This window comes from Bubalus bubalis, chromosome 1 (assembly GCF_019923935.1).
Source record: "Bubalus bubalis isolate 160015118507 breed Murrah chromosome 1, NDDB_SH_1, whole genome shotgun sequence".
NCBI lineage: Eukaryota > Metazoa > Chordata > Mammalia > Artiodactyla > Bovidae > Bubalus > Bubalus bubalis.
The window spans coordinates 99,431,264-99,444,377 of record NC_059157.1 but is presented as its reverse complement, the minus strand read 5'-3'; positions in this window follow the sequence as shown (position 1 = coordinate 99,444,377).

Below are 13,114 nucleotides of genomic sequence, written 5' to 3'. Positions count from 1 at the left end.
GGAGATCTCCTTGTCTCTCTTTTCAGAGCTTTATCCCCAGCCCCTAGAATTTGTTTCAGACACTGTGAGTGCTCAGTAAATACTGCTGACTATCTTTCAGCAAAATGGTATGGATTTGCTGGCAATGGCACCCCACTCCAGTACTCTTGCCTGGAAAATCCCATGGACTAAGGAGCCTGGTAGGCTGCAGTCCATGGGGTCGCAAAGAGTCGGACACAACTGAATGACTTCGCTTTCACTTTTGACTTTCATGCATTGGAGAAGGAAATGGCAACCCACTCCAGTGTTCTTGCCTGGAGAATCCCAGGGACGGGGGAGCCTGGTGGGCTGCCGTCTATGGGGTCGCACAGAGTCCGACATGACTGAAGCGACTTAGCAGCAGCAGCAGCAGCAGCATCCAGTTATGGTAATTGGAATGAAACATTAGGAATATTTACTTTTAATGCATCGGAAAGACAACAAAGTTTTCACTATAGTATTGCTCTTTAGAAGACCTAAAAATTACAGTTCTTCAATAATGAAACATTGAATTATAGAAGTAGATTTGCAAACCTGAGGAATTTTCTTCCCTCAAAGTCAGAGGATAACAAAAAGAGATTGGATCTTTGATGCTGCTTTAATTTCTGTCACTGTGACTAAAACTCAAATTGGATTCACTGTCTCAGAAAGATATCCTGGGCCATAGTGATATAAAATATAGAGAGAATCAAGAAGAGAAATCTCGGCAAGAAAGGCATTTTAATATTATTGATAACTCACAGAGCATCTCATAAGTAGACTTACCTCAAAGAAAAGTTGTATTGCAGCTGTGGGTCTGTAACTCATTACCAATGTATATTTTGTTCCCCCTCCCCCCCAAAAAAGTTTATATATGCTTTGCCTTGTAAGCACTGCTGATAATCTGATAAACCATAGCAATTTCAGGAGGAAGACAAATTTGCTGTATTTTATACTGTAAGCCACTACCAGAGTTACTACACCATTTAGATTTTCTATAACTACCTTCTTCTCATATTTCTTACTGTTTTAATTCTAGCTGTGTATTCCACATATATTTAAAGGAGAATTTCTTCTTTAACTGTATCTCTGTTTTTCACACATAACATGACTTATATGGGGCTGTTACATTCCCAAGAAAGAAAAAGAAATCATCTGCTACTTGGACTTTGTTTAGCTTGTTAGGTGCTTAACTTGACTCTAATTACCAGATGTTATCCAGTTGGCAAAACAGTGTTTTCTTACCCATCTGTGTGTGCTCATCTCTCCACTTAATTCTCCAGCTGTATTGCTCTCTGCCTCCTTGTATAAATAACGGTATTGAAATATTTCCCAAGAAACATGCCACTTTTTCTTAGCTCTTACTTCCTTATCCACAAAGCACTTGAGAGTCCTCTGCACTCACCTCCCAGTGCCCTCTGGATTCCCTCTCTTGGTACCAAAAGCATCGAAGGTACAGTACTGTCGCCCCATCTGTAAGCGGAAGAGAGTTCTGAAGCTGATTAAATCAGCTGGGGTTGTAGCCTACTTCTGAATTCAGCTAGGCTTCATGAAGAGCTTCAGCAAAGATGTTTACCTTTCCTGAAGAATGCACATAGATCATTTCTGCAAACTAGGAGCAACTCATGCTGTACCAGCATCAGTGAATGATGAAAGTATGTTTAAAATCGTTTTCCCAAGCCCCAAAGCCCATTGAAATAGTTTAATATCATTAACAAATATTATATATCTAAATAATCTACTAAGCTTATAAATCAACTATACCAGTAGAGCTCATCACTTTAAAATTCATTATTTAGACAATATCCTTCATGTTAGTTAATATCTGCTCTACAAATGCTCAAACTGAGAAGAAAGTAACCCCTGATTCACCAGAAGAATAGGGAGGAAAAACAATTATTTATATAATAATAGTAATAACATGTTAATTGAATGGTTACTATGTATCAAACCCTGTGAAGAGAGATTTACATCCATTACCTTTTTTTCTTTTTTTGGTCACCCTGCAGAGCTTGTGAGATTTTAGTTCCATGACCAGGGATTGAACCTGGGTCCTTGGCAATGATAGTATGGACTCCTAACCACTGGACTACTAGAGAATTCCCTACATTCTTTTTAAATCTCATATGGATCCTAAGATTGGTAATATTATTACTGCCATTTAACAAAAAAGGAACCTGACAATTACTTTGCCCAAGGCCACATGGCAGATGGATAAGCCATGCAGGCAAGATTCTAAACAGAATATAAAAAAAAAAAAAAAAATTACTTTGAATTTTTGAAATTTCATAAATTAGGGCTAAGAGAGGAAAAGCTATGGATGCTGGATTTCTCTTTCCATTTTTATTTTGACAGTTTTTAAATGAACACAAATTAGTTGTTGTTGCCTTTTAGTTACTAAATTATGTCAAACTCTTATGACCCCATAGACTATAGCCTGCCAGGGCTCCTCTGTTCATGGGATTTTCCAGGCAAGAATATTTCCTTCTCCAGGGTATCTTCTCAACCCAGGGATCAAACCTGAGGTAGAGAGAACATGAACATGCATTTCTGTAAGCCAAATATATCTTACCAAATGTCACTTTCCTTCATCTATCCTTTTTTCCTCTTTGTAACCCTATTTTAAAACAGACCCAGGGACTTCCCTGGTGGTCCAGTGGCTAAGACTCCATGCTACCAATGCAGAGGGGCCCAGGTTGGATCCCTGGTCAAGGAGTTAGATCCCACATGCCACAACTAAGACCAGTACAGCCAAATAGATAAGTACTGTAAATAAACAAATCGATAAATAAACAGATCCTAGGTATCATATTATTTTGTATCAACATATTTTAGCATGCATCCCTTTAAAATGTGGCCATTTTCTTACTCAACATTCAAAAAACAAAGATCATGGCATCCAGTCCCATCACTTCATGGCAAAGCATGGGGAAACAATGGAAACAGTGACAGACTTTATTTTCTTGGGCTTCCAAATCACTGCAGATGGTGACTGCAGCCATGAAATTAAGACACTTGCTCCTTGGAAGAAAAGCTATGACCAACCTAGATAGCATATCAAAAAGCAGAGACATTACTTTGCTGACAAAGGTCCGCTAGTCAAAGCTATGGTTTTTCCAGTAGTCATGTATGGATGTGAAAGTTGGACCATAAAGAAGGCTGAGGGCCAAGGAATTGATGCTTTTGGACTGTGGTGTTGGAGAAGACTCTTGAGAGTCCCTTGGACTGCAAGGAGATCCAACGAGTCAATCCTAAAGGAAATCAGTCCTGAATATTCATCAGAAGGACTGATGCTGAAGCTGAAACTCCAGTACTCTGGCCACCTGATGTGAAGAAATGACTCATCTGAAAAGACCCTGATGCTGGGAAAGATTGAAGACGGGAGGAGAAGGGGATGACAGGAGACAAGATGGTTGGATGGCATCAGTGACTCAATGGACAGGAGTATGAGCAAGCTCCAGGAGTTGGTGAAGGACAGGGGAGCCTGGTGTGCTGTAGTCCATGGGATCGCAAAGACTTGGATAGGACTGAGCAACTGAACAACAACAATTTTCTTTCTGATTTAAATGTCATATCAACCAAACAAAATTAAGAATAATCTTTGCTGTTCACTAACACCCAGGCTAGTGGTAAAGAATCCCACTTCCCAGGGCAGTGGTAAAGAATCTACCTGCCAGTGCAGGGGACACAGGTTCAATCCCTGGGCTGGGAAGATTCCACATGCTGCAGAGCAAGTAAGCCTTTGAGCCACAGCTACTGAAGCCTGCACCCTCTAGGGCCTGCAAGCCATGACTAATGAGCTTGCATGCTGCAACTACTGAAGTCTATGCACCTCGAGTCTGTGCTCTACAATAAAAGAAGCCACTGCAATGAGAAGCCCATGCACTACAGCTGGAGAGCAGCCCCCACTCTCCACAACTAGAGAAAGTCCTCACATAGCCACAAAGATTCAGGGCAATCAAATAAATAAATAAAAATAAATAAATTATTTAAAAAATTCCTTCTTGCATTTAGCATGTTCAAAACAAAATCCACATAAGATCCACATGGCACATTTGCTGATTATGACTCTCAAGTCTCTCTGAATCAAGTAGACTACTCCAACTTTCCCCTGTGTCTTTGTTATATGCCATATTCTGGATGTGTCTGTTTCATTCCCTGTGGAATCACTTAATTTGTTTCTTTCCCACACGGTTTTTGTAAATGAAAGTGTGCCCCAGAACCTTGATTAGATTCAAGTTCACTGTTTGGGGCAATAATACTTAGTGCGTGGGTTAAGCACCACAATGTCTGATTGTTTCTCTATATTTCTGTAGGTAGATCAGTATATTTGTGCAGTAACTACTGAATCCCTCCATTGTAAAGATCCATCAGCCTTTCGCCTCCTGGTTTCATCCATTGATGTTGCTTGAATTATTACATTAGGAGCTGCAAAACACTGACTTTCCAATTCTATTATTCCTTCCATTTTCTTTACCTATAACTTCTACAAAGGAGAACTTTCTGATACTTACTGGGACTATTTCTTAACTTTGTCAAGCAATCAAATCACAGTCTTAACACTGTAGGAGGAAAGTATAATTCTTTTTATCTAATTGTCAAATTTAAGATAAAAGGCTGATATTTTAGCAAGTTCTAATGCTGTCCCATAAGTTGAAGGGGATGAGGTTGGTGGGGACTGAGAGAGAGGCTCTCTTTCCCTCCCATTTGTTCCATTATGAATTTATCCTTCTCTATTAATAACTATACATTGATATCATTGATTTCAGAAGTGTCTAGTGTTCCACTGTTTGCCTAGATTAATGGTTCTCAAAATGTGTTCCCTGGACCAGCATCATCAGCATTCCTTGGAAACTTATTAGAAATGCGAATACTTCAGCTTCACTCCAAACCTACTGAATCAGAAACTCTGCGGGTGAGGTCCAGAAAGATATGTTTTAACAAACCCTCGGGGTGGTTCTGATACCCACCAAAGTTTGAGAGTCAGTGGGCTAAATCATATTTAAATTAACCACTCATTTATTGTTGCTATTATAACCTGCTTTACTTTAGAATGACAAGCTTGTTTTATATCCTTTTCTGGTGAGGCCATAATTATGTAATGGCTTTTTTTGATGGTGGGGAGGAGGTGTGGGGACTTGGCTGTTTTGTTATTGCCTACGATTTCAATGTGCTCATCTCAGGCTTTGGCAAATATTGTTTTAGTTCTTTTTTTTTTTTTCTTGTATGACTTTAAAGTAGAAACAGTATTCATATGCATCATAAAAACAAGTATCCAATTTTCATGTTAGAGAATATAATATATTTATTTCTCAAACAGACAATGATAAGGGTGAAGGAAGTTCGAGTTCATTTGTAACTGCTGCTTTGTTTGGCTGTGGCTGGAAAAAAAATTGCTTCCCAAAGCAAGCTCAGTTCTTTAAAAAACATGTACATTTAAAGTCTGTTTTTTAACCAATATATTACTTGAGATAATCATCAAATCCAACAGATACTATGTATCAGAATCCCTGAGAAAGACACTTGCTTTAAAACATTAAATACTACCATTGTAACTTTGCTGAATCTTATGGACAACTATCAAGATGCCATTAAATTAAAGGAAAGTAAATGTGGATCTTACAACTAGTAAAGCCTTAATGTTAATTTTTACTAAGGCTGAAACATTCTCCCTAAGAAATAGAAGGTTGTTGAAAAGATTTTTAGGTATGATAGATTTTATTATGCATTTTTTGAAGTAAGAGAAAATCTTTCAAAAAAAATCATGCAGTATAAGATAAATATGGAGTATCATATTGCACTGTAAAGCAAGAAGGCTAGCAAAGATTAACTGGGCATGCCAACTTGAGCCATCAAAGAATGGTACATCCCCCATGGATGGAATACTTTGCACTCCAGGACTTGCTGTTTGTATTTTTATCCCCATGCTTAATGCAATTCCTGGTACCTATTACCTATTTAAGAATTAAGAAAAGGAAACTCAAAATTTTATCAGACTACTAGAAGGGCATTAAAAATAAATATACTTATATCTTCTATCCTGTTTTCCCTATGCTCATTGCCATGATACCCTCCCCTCAGCTCATACCACCACCACTATCACCAACATGACTTACTAACCAAGGACCTGACTAGTCACACGTACTATACATCAATACTAACTGGAGAGCAATTTGAGTCAATGTCGGGATTCCTGTGGCCAGACACCCAAACATAGTCTCAGTAGCAATGAGAAGGACTAAACCAAGCCCTGGAAAATTTGTTTACTCATCCATTCAGTCATTTATTCATTACTTAGCCAATATTTGTGTGCAAGGCTCTTAGACAAAGGTTGACAATACAAAGTTAAATAATGCAGAGTCCTTTTAATCTACGAAATCCTAATCTAGCAAATCATTATACTATAGAATAAAAGTCCTGCCAGATCTGCAAAAGGCAAAGAGGAAAGAATTAAATGGGGTGAAGCAATTTGTCAGATAATTAACTAGGACATTTTTATCAAGCTGGTTTTACTTTGGACCACTAAATGGATTCCAAAATTTTCACTTTTATTTAACATAGAAAGATACATTATGATTCTATGCTCTATGCTGTCCATGGAATCTTAACCAAAGCCTGACAAATACTTGATTACATACCTTTGGATTTATCATATGTCAGGTGGGTCATGGCAGGAAATAACACCTATCAATGGTTGCTAAGTGCTACAATCTACTTATTTATTTATTTGGCTGCACTTGGTCTTAGTTGAAGCACATGGGATCCAATTCCCCAAGCAGGGATTGAACCCAGGCCCCTTGCATTGAGATTGAGGAGTCTTAGCCACTGAACTACGAGGGAAGTCCCTGTGCTTCAATCTTTAAAGTCCATGACACATCTCCCTTTTATGCTCTCTTTGGTTCAAACATGGTGTTAATCATACCACCATTTTCCTGGTACCATATTTAAACCTCACTTTTATATTTTCCAGGCAAGGATACTGGAGTGGGTTGCCATTTCCTTCTCCATAAATAATTTTAGTGCCCCAATATTCCACAATATTCAATCTCCCAATATTTTTGTAACTAATTTCAATCCCCCAATAATTTCCAAAATCACTGCAGATGGTGATTGCAGCCATGAAATTAAAAGACGCTTACTCCTTGGAAGGAAAGTTATGACCAACCTAGATAGCATATTCAAAAGCAGAGACATTACTTTGTTAACAAAGGTCTGTCTAGTCAAGGCTATGGTTTTTCCAGTGGTCATGTATGGATGTGAGAGTTGGACTGTGAAGAAAGCTGAGCACCAAAGAATTGATGCTTTTGAACTGTGGTGTTGGAGAAGACTCTTGAGAGCCCCTTGGACTGCAAGGAGATCCAACCAGTCCATTCTAAAGGAAATCAGTCCTGGGTGTTCATTGGAAGGGCTGACGCTAAAGGTGAAACTCCAATACTTTGGCCACCTCATGCGAAGAGCTGACTCATTGGAAAAGACTCTGATGCTGGGAGGGATTGGGGGCAGGAGGAGAAGGGAACAACAGAGGATGAGATGGCTGGATGGCATCACCAACTCGATGGACATGAGTTTGAGTGAACTCCAGGAGTTGGTGATGGACAGGGAGGCCTGGAGTGCTGCAATTCATGGGGTCACAAAGAATTGGACACGACTGAGCGACTGAATTGAACTGAACTGAATAGGTTCCCATGGGATTTTACCTCATCATGTATCACATAATCTTCCTTGTCTCTCCAGTTCCACCAACAACCATTTCATTCTGGTCTTCATGGTCCCTGTAAAAATCCCACACTCCTTCCTTACCAGAGTAATTTTCATAAAGCGCAATTCCTATCATACCTCTCTAAGTAACACAGCTGTGCTCATCATTAAATTCCCATCAGTTCTGACCCATAAACAGTCACCAAATGTTTGTTAAAATTGACCCCTGGCTTCACTAATGAATTTACCGAGGGAAGCAGAAAGGATTTAATATTCACAATATCTGCTTCACTGTAGTATCAAGAATGTTTATGTCCAGTAGCTGGAGTTTCTCTCTCCTTTGGACAATTGTAAATAAATCGAAGAACTGACATATTCTTTTTCTCTACCCACTCTGGTTTATAACAGGACATGACCACACTGCCTCTCTGCATTTGTATCCATTTCAAATCAGGTTATTATTTTGAAGTTTACAGACTTTTTTTACATTTTTTTGAATTTCAAGTTGGCTACTCTCTAATGGTTTAAAGGGCCAATATTTGTCTGAAAATTGCCTTTCAGATCAGATCAGATCAGTCGCTCAGTCGTGTCCAACTCTTTGTGACCCCATGAATCGCAGCACTCCAGGCCTCCCTGTCCATCACCAACTCCTGGAGTTCACTGAGACTCACATCCATTGAGTCAGTGATGCCATCCAGCCATCTCATCCTCTGTTGTTCCCTTCTCCTCCTGCCCCCAATCCCTCCCAGCATCAGAGTCTGTTCCAATGAGTCAACTCTTCGCATCAGGTGGCCAAAGTACTGGACTTTCAGCTTTAGCATCATTCCTTCCAAAGAAATCCCAGGGCTGATCTCCTTCAGAATGGACTGGTTGGATCTCCTTGCAGTCCAAGGGGCTCTCAAGAGTCTTCTCCAACACCACAGTTCAAAAGCATCAATTCTTCGGTGCTCAGCCTTCTTCACAGTCCAACTCTCACATCCATACCTGACCACAGGAAAAACCATAGCCTTGACCAGACGGACCTTTGTTGGCAAAGTAATGTCTCTGCTTTTGAATATGCTATCTAGGTTGGTCATAACTTTCCTTCCAAGGAGTAAGCATCTTTTAATTTCATGGCTGCAGTCACCATCTGCAGTGATTTTGGAGCCCAGAAAAATAAAGTCGGTCACTGTTTCCACTGTTTCCCCATCTATTTCCCATGAAGTGGTGGGACCAGATGCCATGATCTTCATTTTCTGAATGTTGAGCTTTAAGCCAACTTTTTCACTCTCCACTTTCACCTTCATCAAGAGGCTTTTGAGTTCCTCTTCACTTTCTGCCATAAGGGTGGTGTCATCTGCATATCTGAGGTTATTGATATTTCTCCCAGCAATCTTGATTCCAGCTTGTGTTTCTTCCAGCCCAGTGTTTCTCATGATGTACTCTGCATATAAGTTAAATAAACAGGGTGACAATATACAGCCTTGACAAACTCCTTTTCCTATTTGGAACCAGTCTGTTGTTCCATGTCCAGTTCTAACTGTTGCTTCCTGACCTGCATACAAATTTCTCAAGAGGCAGATCAGGTGTTCTGGTATTCCCATCTCTTTCAGAATTTTCCACAGTTTCTTGTGATCCACACAGTCAAAGGCTTTGGCATAGTCAATAAAGCAGAAGTAGATGTTTTTCTAGAACTCTCTTGCTTTTTTGATGATCTAATGGATGCTGGCAATTTGATCTCTGGTTCCTCTGCCTTTTCTAAATCCAGCTTGAACATCTGGAAGCTCACGGTTCATGTACTGTTGAAGCCTGGCTTAGAGAATTTTGAGCATTACTATACTAGCATGTGAGATGAGTGCAATTATGTGGTAGTTTAAGCATTGTTTGGCACATCCTTTCTTTGGGATTGGAATGAAAACTGACCTTTTCCAGTCTTGTGGCCACTGCTGAGTTTTCCAAATTTGCTGGCATATTGAGTGCAGCACTTTCACAGCATCATCTTTTAGGAATTGAAATAGCTCAACTGGAATTCCATCACCTCCACCAGCTTTGTTCATAGTGATGCTTCCTAAGGCCCATTTGACTTCAAATTCCAGGATATCTGGCTCTAGGTGAGTGATCACACCATCATGATTATCTGGGTTGTGAAGATCTTTTTTGAATAGTTCTTCGTGTATTCTTGCCACCTCTTCTTAATATCTTCTGCTTCTGTTAGGTCCATACCATTTCTATTCTTTATTGTGCCCATGGCTAGTAGTTACTTTATTGAACATTATATTGTATAAGGGGGCTTCCCAGGTGGCCCAATCCACCTGCAATGCTGGAGACTCAAGTTTGATCCCTGGGAAGCTCCCCTGCAGGAGGAAATGGCAACCCACCCCAGTATTCTTGCCTGGAGAATACCATGAACTGAGGAGCCTGGTAGGCTGCAGTCTATAAGGTCACAAAGAGTTGGACATGACTGAAGTGACTGAGCATGAACACATACAAATTTTCTGCAGCCATTTCCAACCATAGGGGAGTGGGGGTGCAGGTGGAGTTGTTTCCCACATCAACCAGCTATTCCCTGAAACCAGCTGGGGTGTCCTACAATTCAACTCAATTCTGATACTATGTTACCAGAGAGAGTTTCGGATCCCACAGTCCCTCAAGACTCCCCCTAACCCCTACTTCAGATGCCAGTCACAAGGTCAGGCTATCACCCATACTTCTGACCAACCAGCTAGAGATTGGAGGTTACAGAAATCACCTCCTTGTGTTCCATTAATGTATGAGAGCAGCTCACAGAACTCAGAGAAACATTTTACTTACTAGATCACTGGTTTATTATAAAAGGATATAACTCAGGAGCAGCCAGATGGAAGGGGGGCCTAGAGCAAGGTATGGGGAGGAGGTACAAGTTTCCATGTCCTCTCCAAGGGCGTCATTCCCCCAGCGCTGCACAAATCCACCAACCTTGAAGCTCTCTGAACCCTACACTTTTGGGGATTTTATCGAGGTTTCATTAGGCACACTTGACTAAATCCGTGGCTATTGGTGAAAAATTCAATCTCCACTCCCTTTCCCCTCCCTAGAAGTCAGGTGAGAGTGGAGGGAGATACAGGAAGTTTCAATCCTCTAAATCGCCAGTTGGTTCCCTTGGCAACCAACCCCCACCCTTAAGTACTTTCCAAAAGTCACCTCCTTAACATAAGAAAAGATGCCTTTACTGCTCTACCAATTCAGAAATTTCAACAGTTTTAGAAGCTCTGGATTAAAAAAAAAGGAGAATGAAGACCAAATACACACAACTGATTTATTTTCTTTTACTACAGATAGTACGTCTCTGGCTAATTGGATAGCCTCTTTTGGAGATCTTTCAAATATTTAAATGTGAGGCTCTTTGAGAATGTGAAAGTTGGATCTCTTGGTTTTCTTTATGGTGGCCACAAAAAATCAGTGGAGCCAAAAAGAAGATTATAACCTGGGGACAGCCCCAAAGAAACCTCTAAGAACTGTTCCACTCTAGAGGCCAAAGCACAATTATGTAAGTTTTTGAGACAGATGGCTGTACATTAAATAATATATTACTGACAGCTTGCACAATCCAGATCTATACATACAAAGCCAGTAGTGGGTCATGGGTCATTGTGGCCCTTTACAAGATTAAGAAGGAAGGTTATCTCCTAAGGAGCTGTGATCCTTGATGAGATTAAGAAGGAATGTTATCTCTTAAGGAGGTTTGGTGAATGTGGATGCACAGTATACACTAAAGGTGAGAGAAGAGGTCTGAACAGACAGACAAAAATGTTATGCTTAAGTTTTTTTCATATTGCCATAAAATATGAATTTTATTTCATTAATGGTAACACCTGGTCTTTTATCATGAACATTTTAATTATTTGAGGAAAATTATACTGTTTATTTTTGCTTATATTATTTTTTCTATGAGTTATTAACCTTCAAAAATGTTCTTATTTTTTAAAAATTTATTTTGAGATTTAGAGGCTTGCTGCTTAACTTATATTTTGTCAGGAATCAAAAATGAATTCACATATAGACAGATACTGTTCATGACTGTGTGGAACACAATAAATTGTGGAAATTTCTTAAAGAGATAGGAATATCAGACCACCTAACAGAAAAGCCTGTACATAGGTCAAGAAGCAACAGTTAGAACTGGACATGGAACAACAGACTGGTTCCAAATTGGGAAAGGAGTACATCAAGACTGTATATTGTCACCCTGCTTATTTAGCTTATATGCAGAGTACATTATGGGAAATGCTGGGCTGGATGAAGCACAAGCTGGAATCAAGACTACTAGGAGAAATATCAGTAACATCAGATATGCAGGTGATACCATCCTAATCGCAGAAAGTGAAGAGGAACTAAAGAGCCTCGTGATGAAGGTGAAAGAGGGGAGTGAAAAAGCTGCTTAAAACTCAACATTCAAAAAATGAAGATCATGGCATCCGGTCCCATCATTTCAAGGCAAATAGATGGGGAAGAAATGGAAAAGTGACAGACTTTATTTTCTTGGGCTCCAAATCACTGCAGATGGTGACTGAAGCCATGAAATTAAAAGATGCTTGCTCCTTGGGGTAAAGCTATATGACCAGCCTAGACAGCATATCAAAAAGCAGAGATATCACTTTGCTGACAAAGGTCCGTATAGTCAAAGCTACGGTTTTTCCAGTAGTCAAGTACAGATGTCAAAATTGGACCAAAAAGAAGGGTGAGCACCAAGGAACTGATGCTTTTGAACTGTGGTGCTGGAGAAGATTCTTGAGAGTCCCTTGGACTGCAAGGAGATCAAATCAGTCAATCATAAAGGAAATCAACTCTCAATATTCATTGAAAGGACTGATGCTGAAGCTGCAACTCCAGTACTTTGGTCACCTGATGCAAAGAGCCAACTCATTTTAAAAGACCTTGATGTTGAGAAAGATTGAAGGGAGGAGGAGAAGAGGGCAGCAGAGGATAAGACAGTTGGATGGCATCACAGACTCAATGGACAAAAGTTTGAGCAAAATCTAGGAGATGGTAGGGGATAAGGAGGCCTGGCATACTGCTGTCCATGGGGTTGCAAAGAGCCAGACATGACCAAGCAACTACACAGCAACAACAATAGACATGTACTGGGCTTTCCCAGTGGCTCAGCCATAAAGAATCTGCCTGCAATGCAGGAGATACAGATGACTTAGGTTCCATCCCTGTGTTGGGAAGATCCTCTGGAGGAGGGTATGGCAACCCACTCCAGTATTCTTGCCTGGGAAATCCCATGGACAGAGGAGCCTGATGGGCTATATAGTACATAGGCTCACAAAGATTTGGACACGACTGAAGTGACTGAGCATAGTCAGGTACTAGATGAACATTTTCAAGTCACCGAAACAATACAAGGTTACAAACTCACAAAAGAAAGTGTATAAAGAGGATCAGTTGCAATGTATTTCTG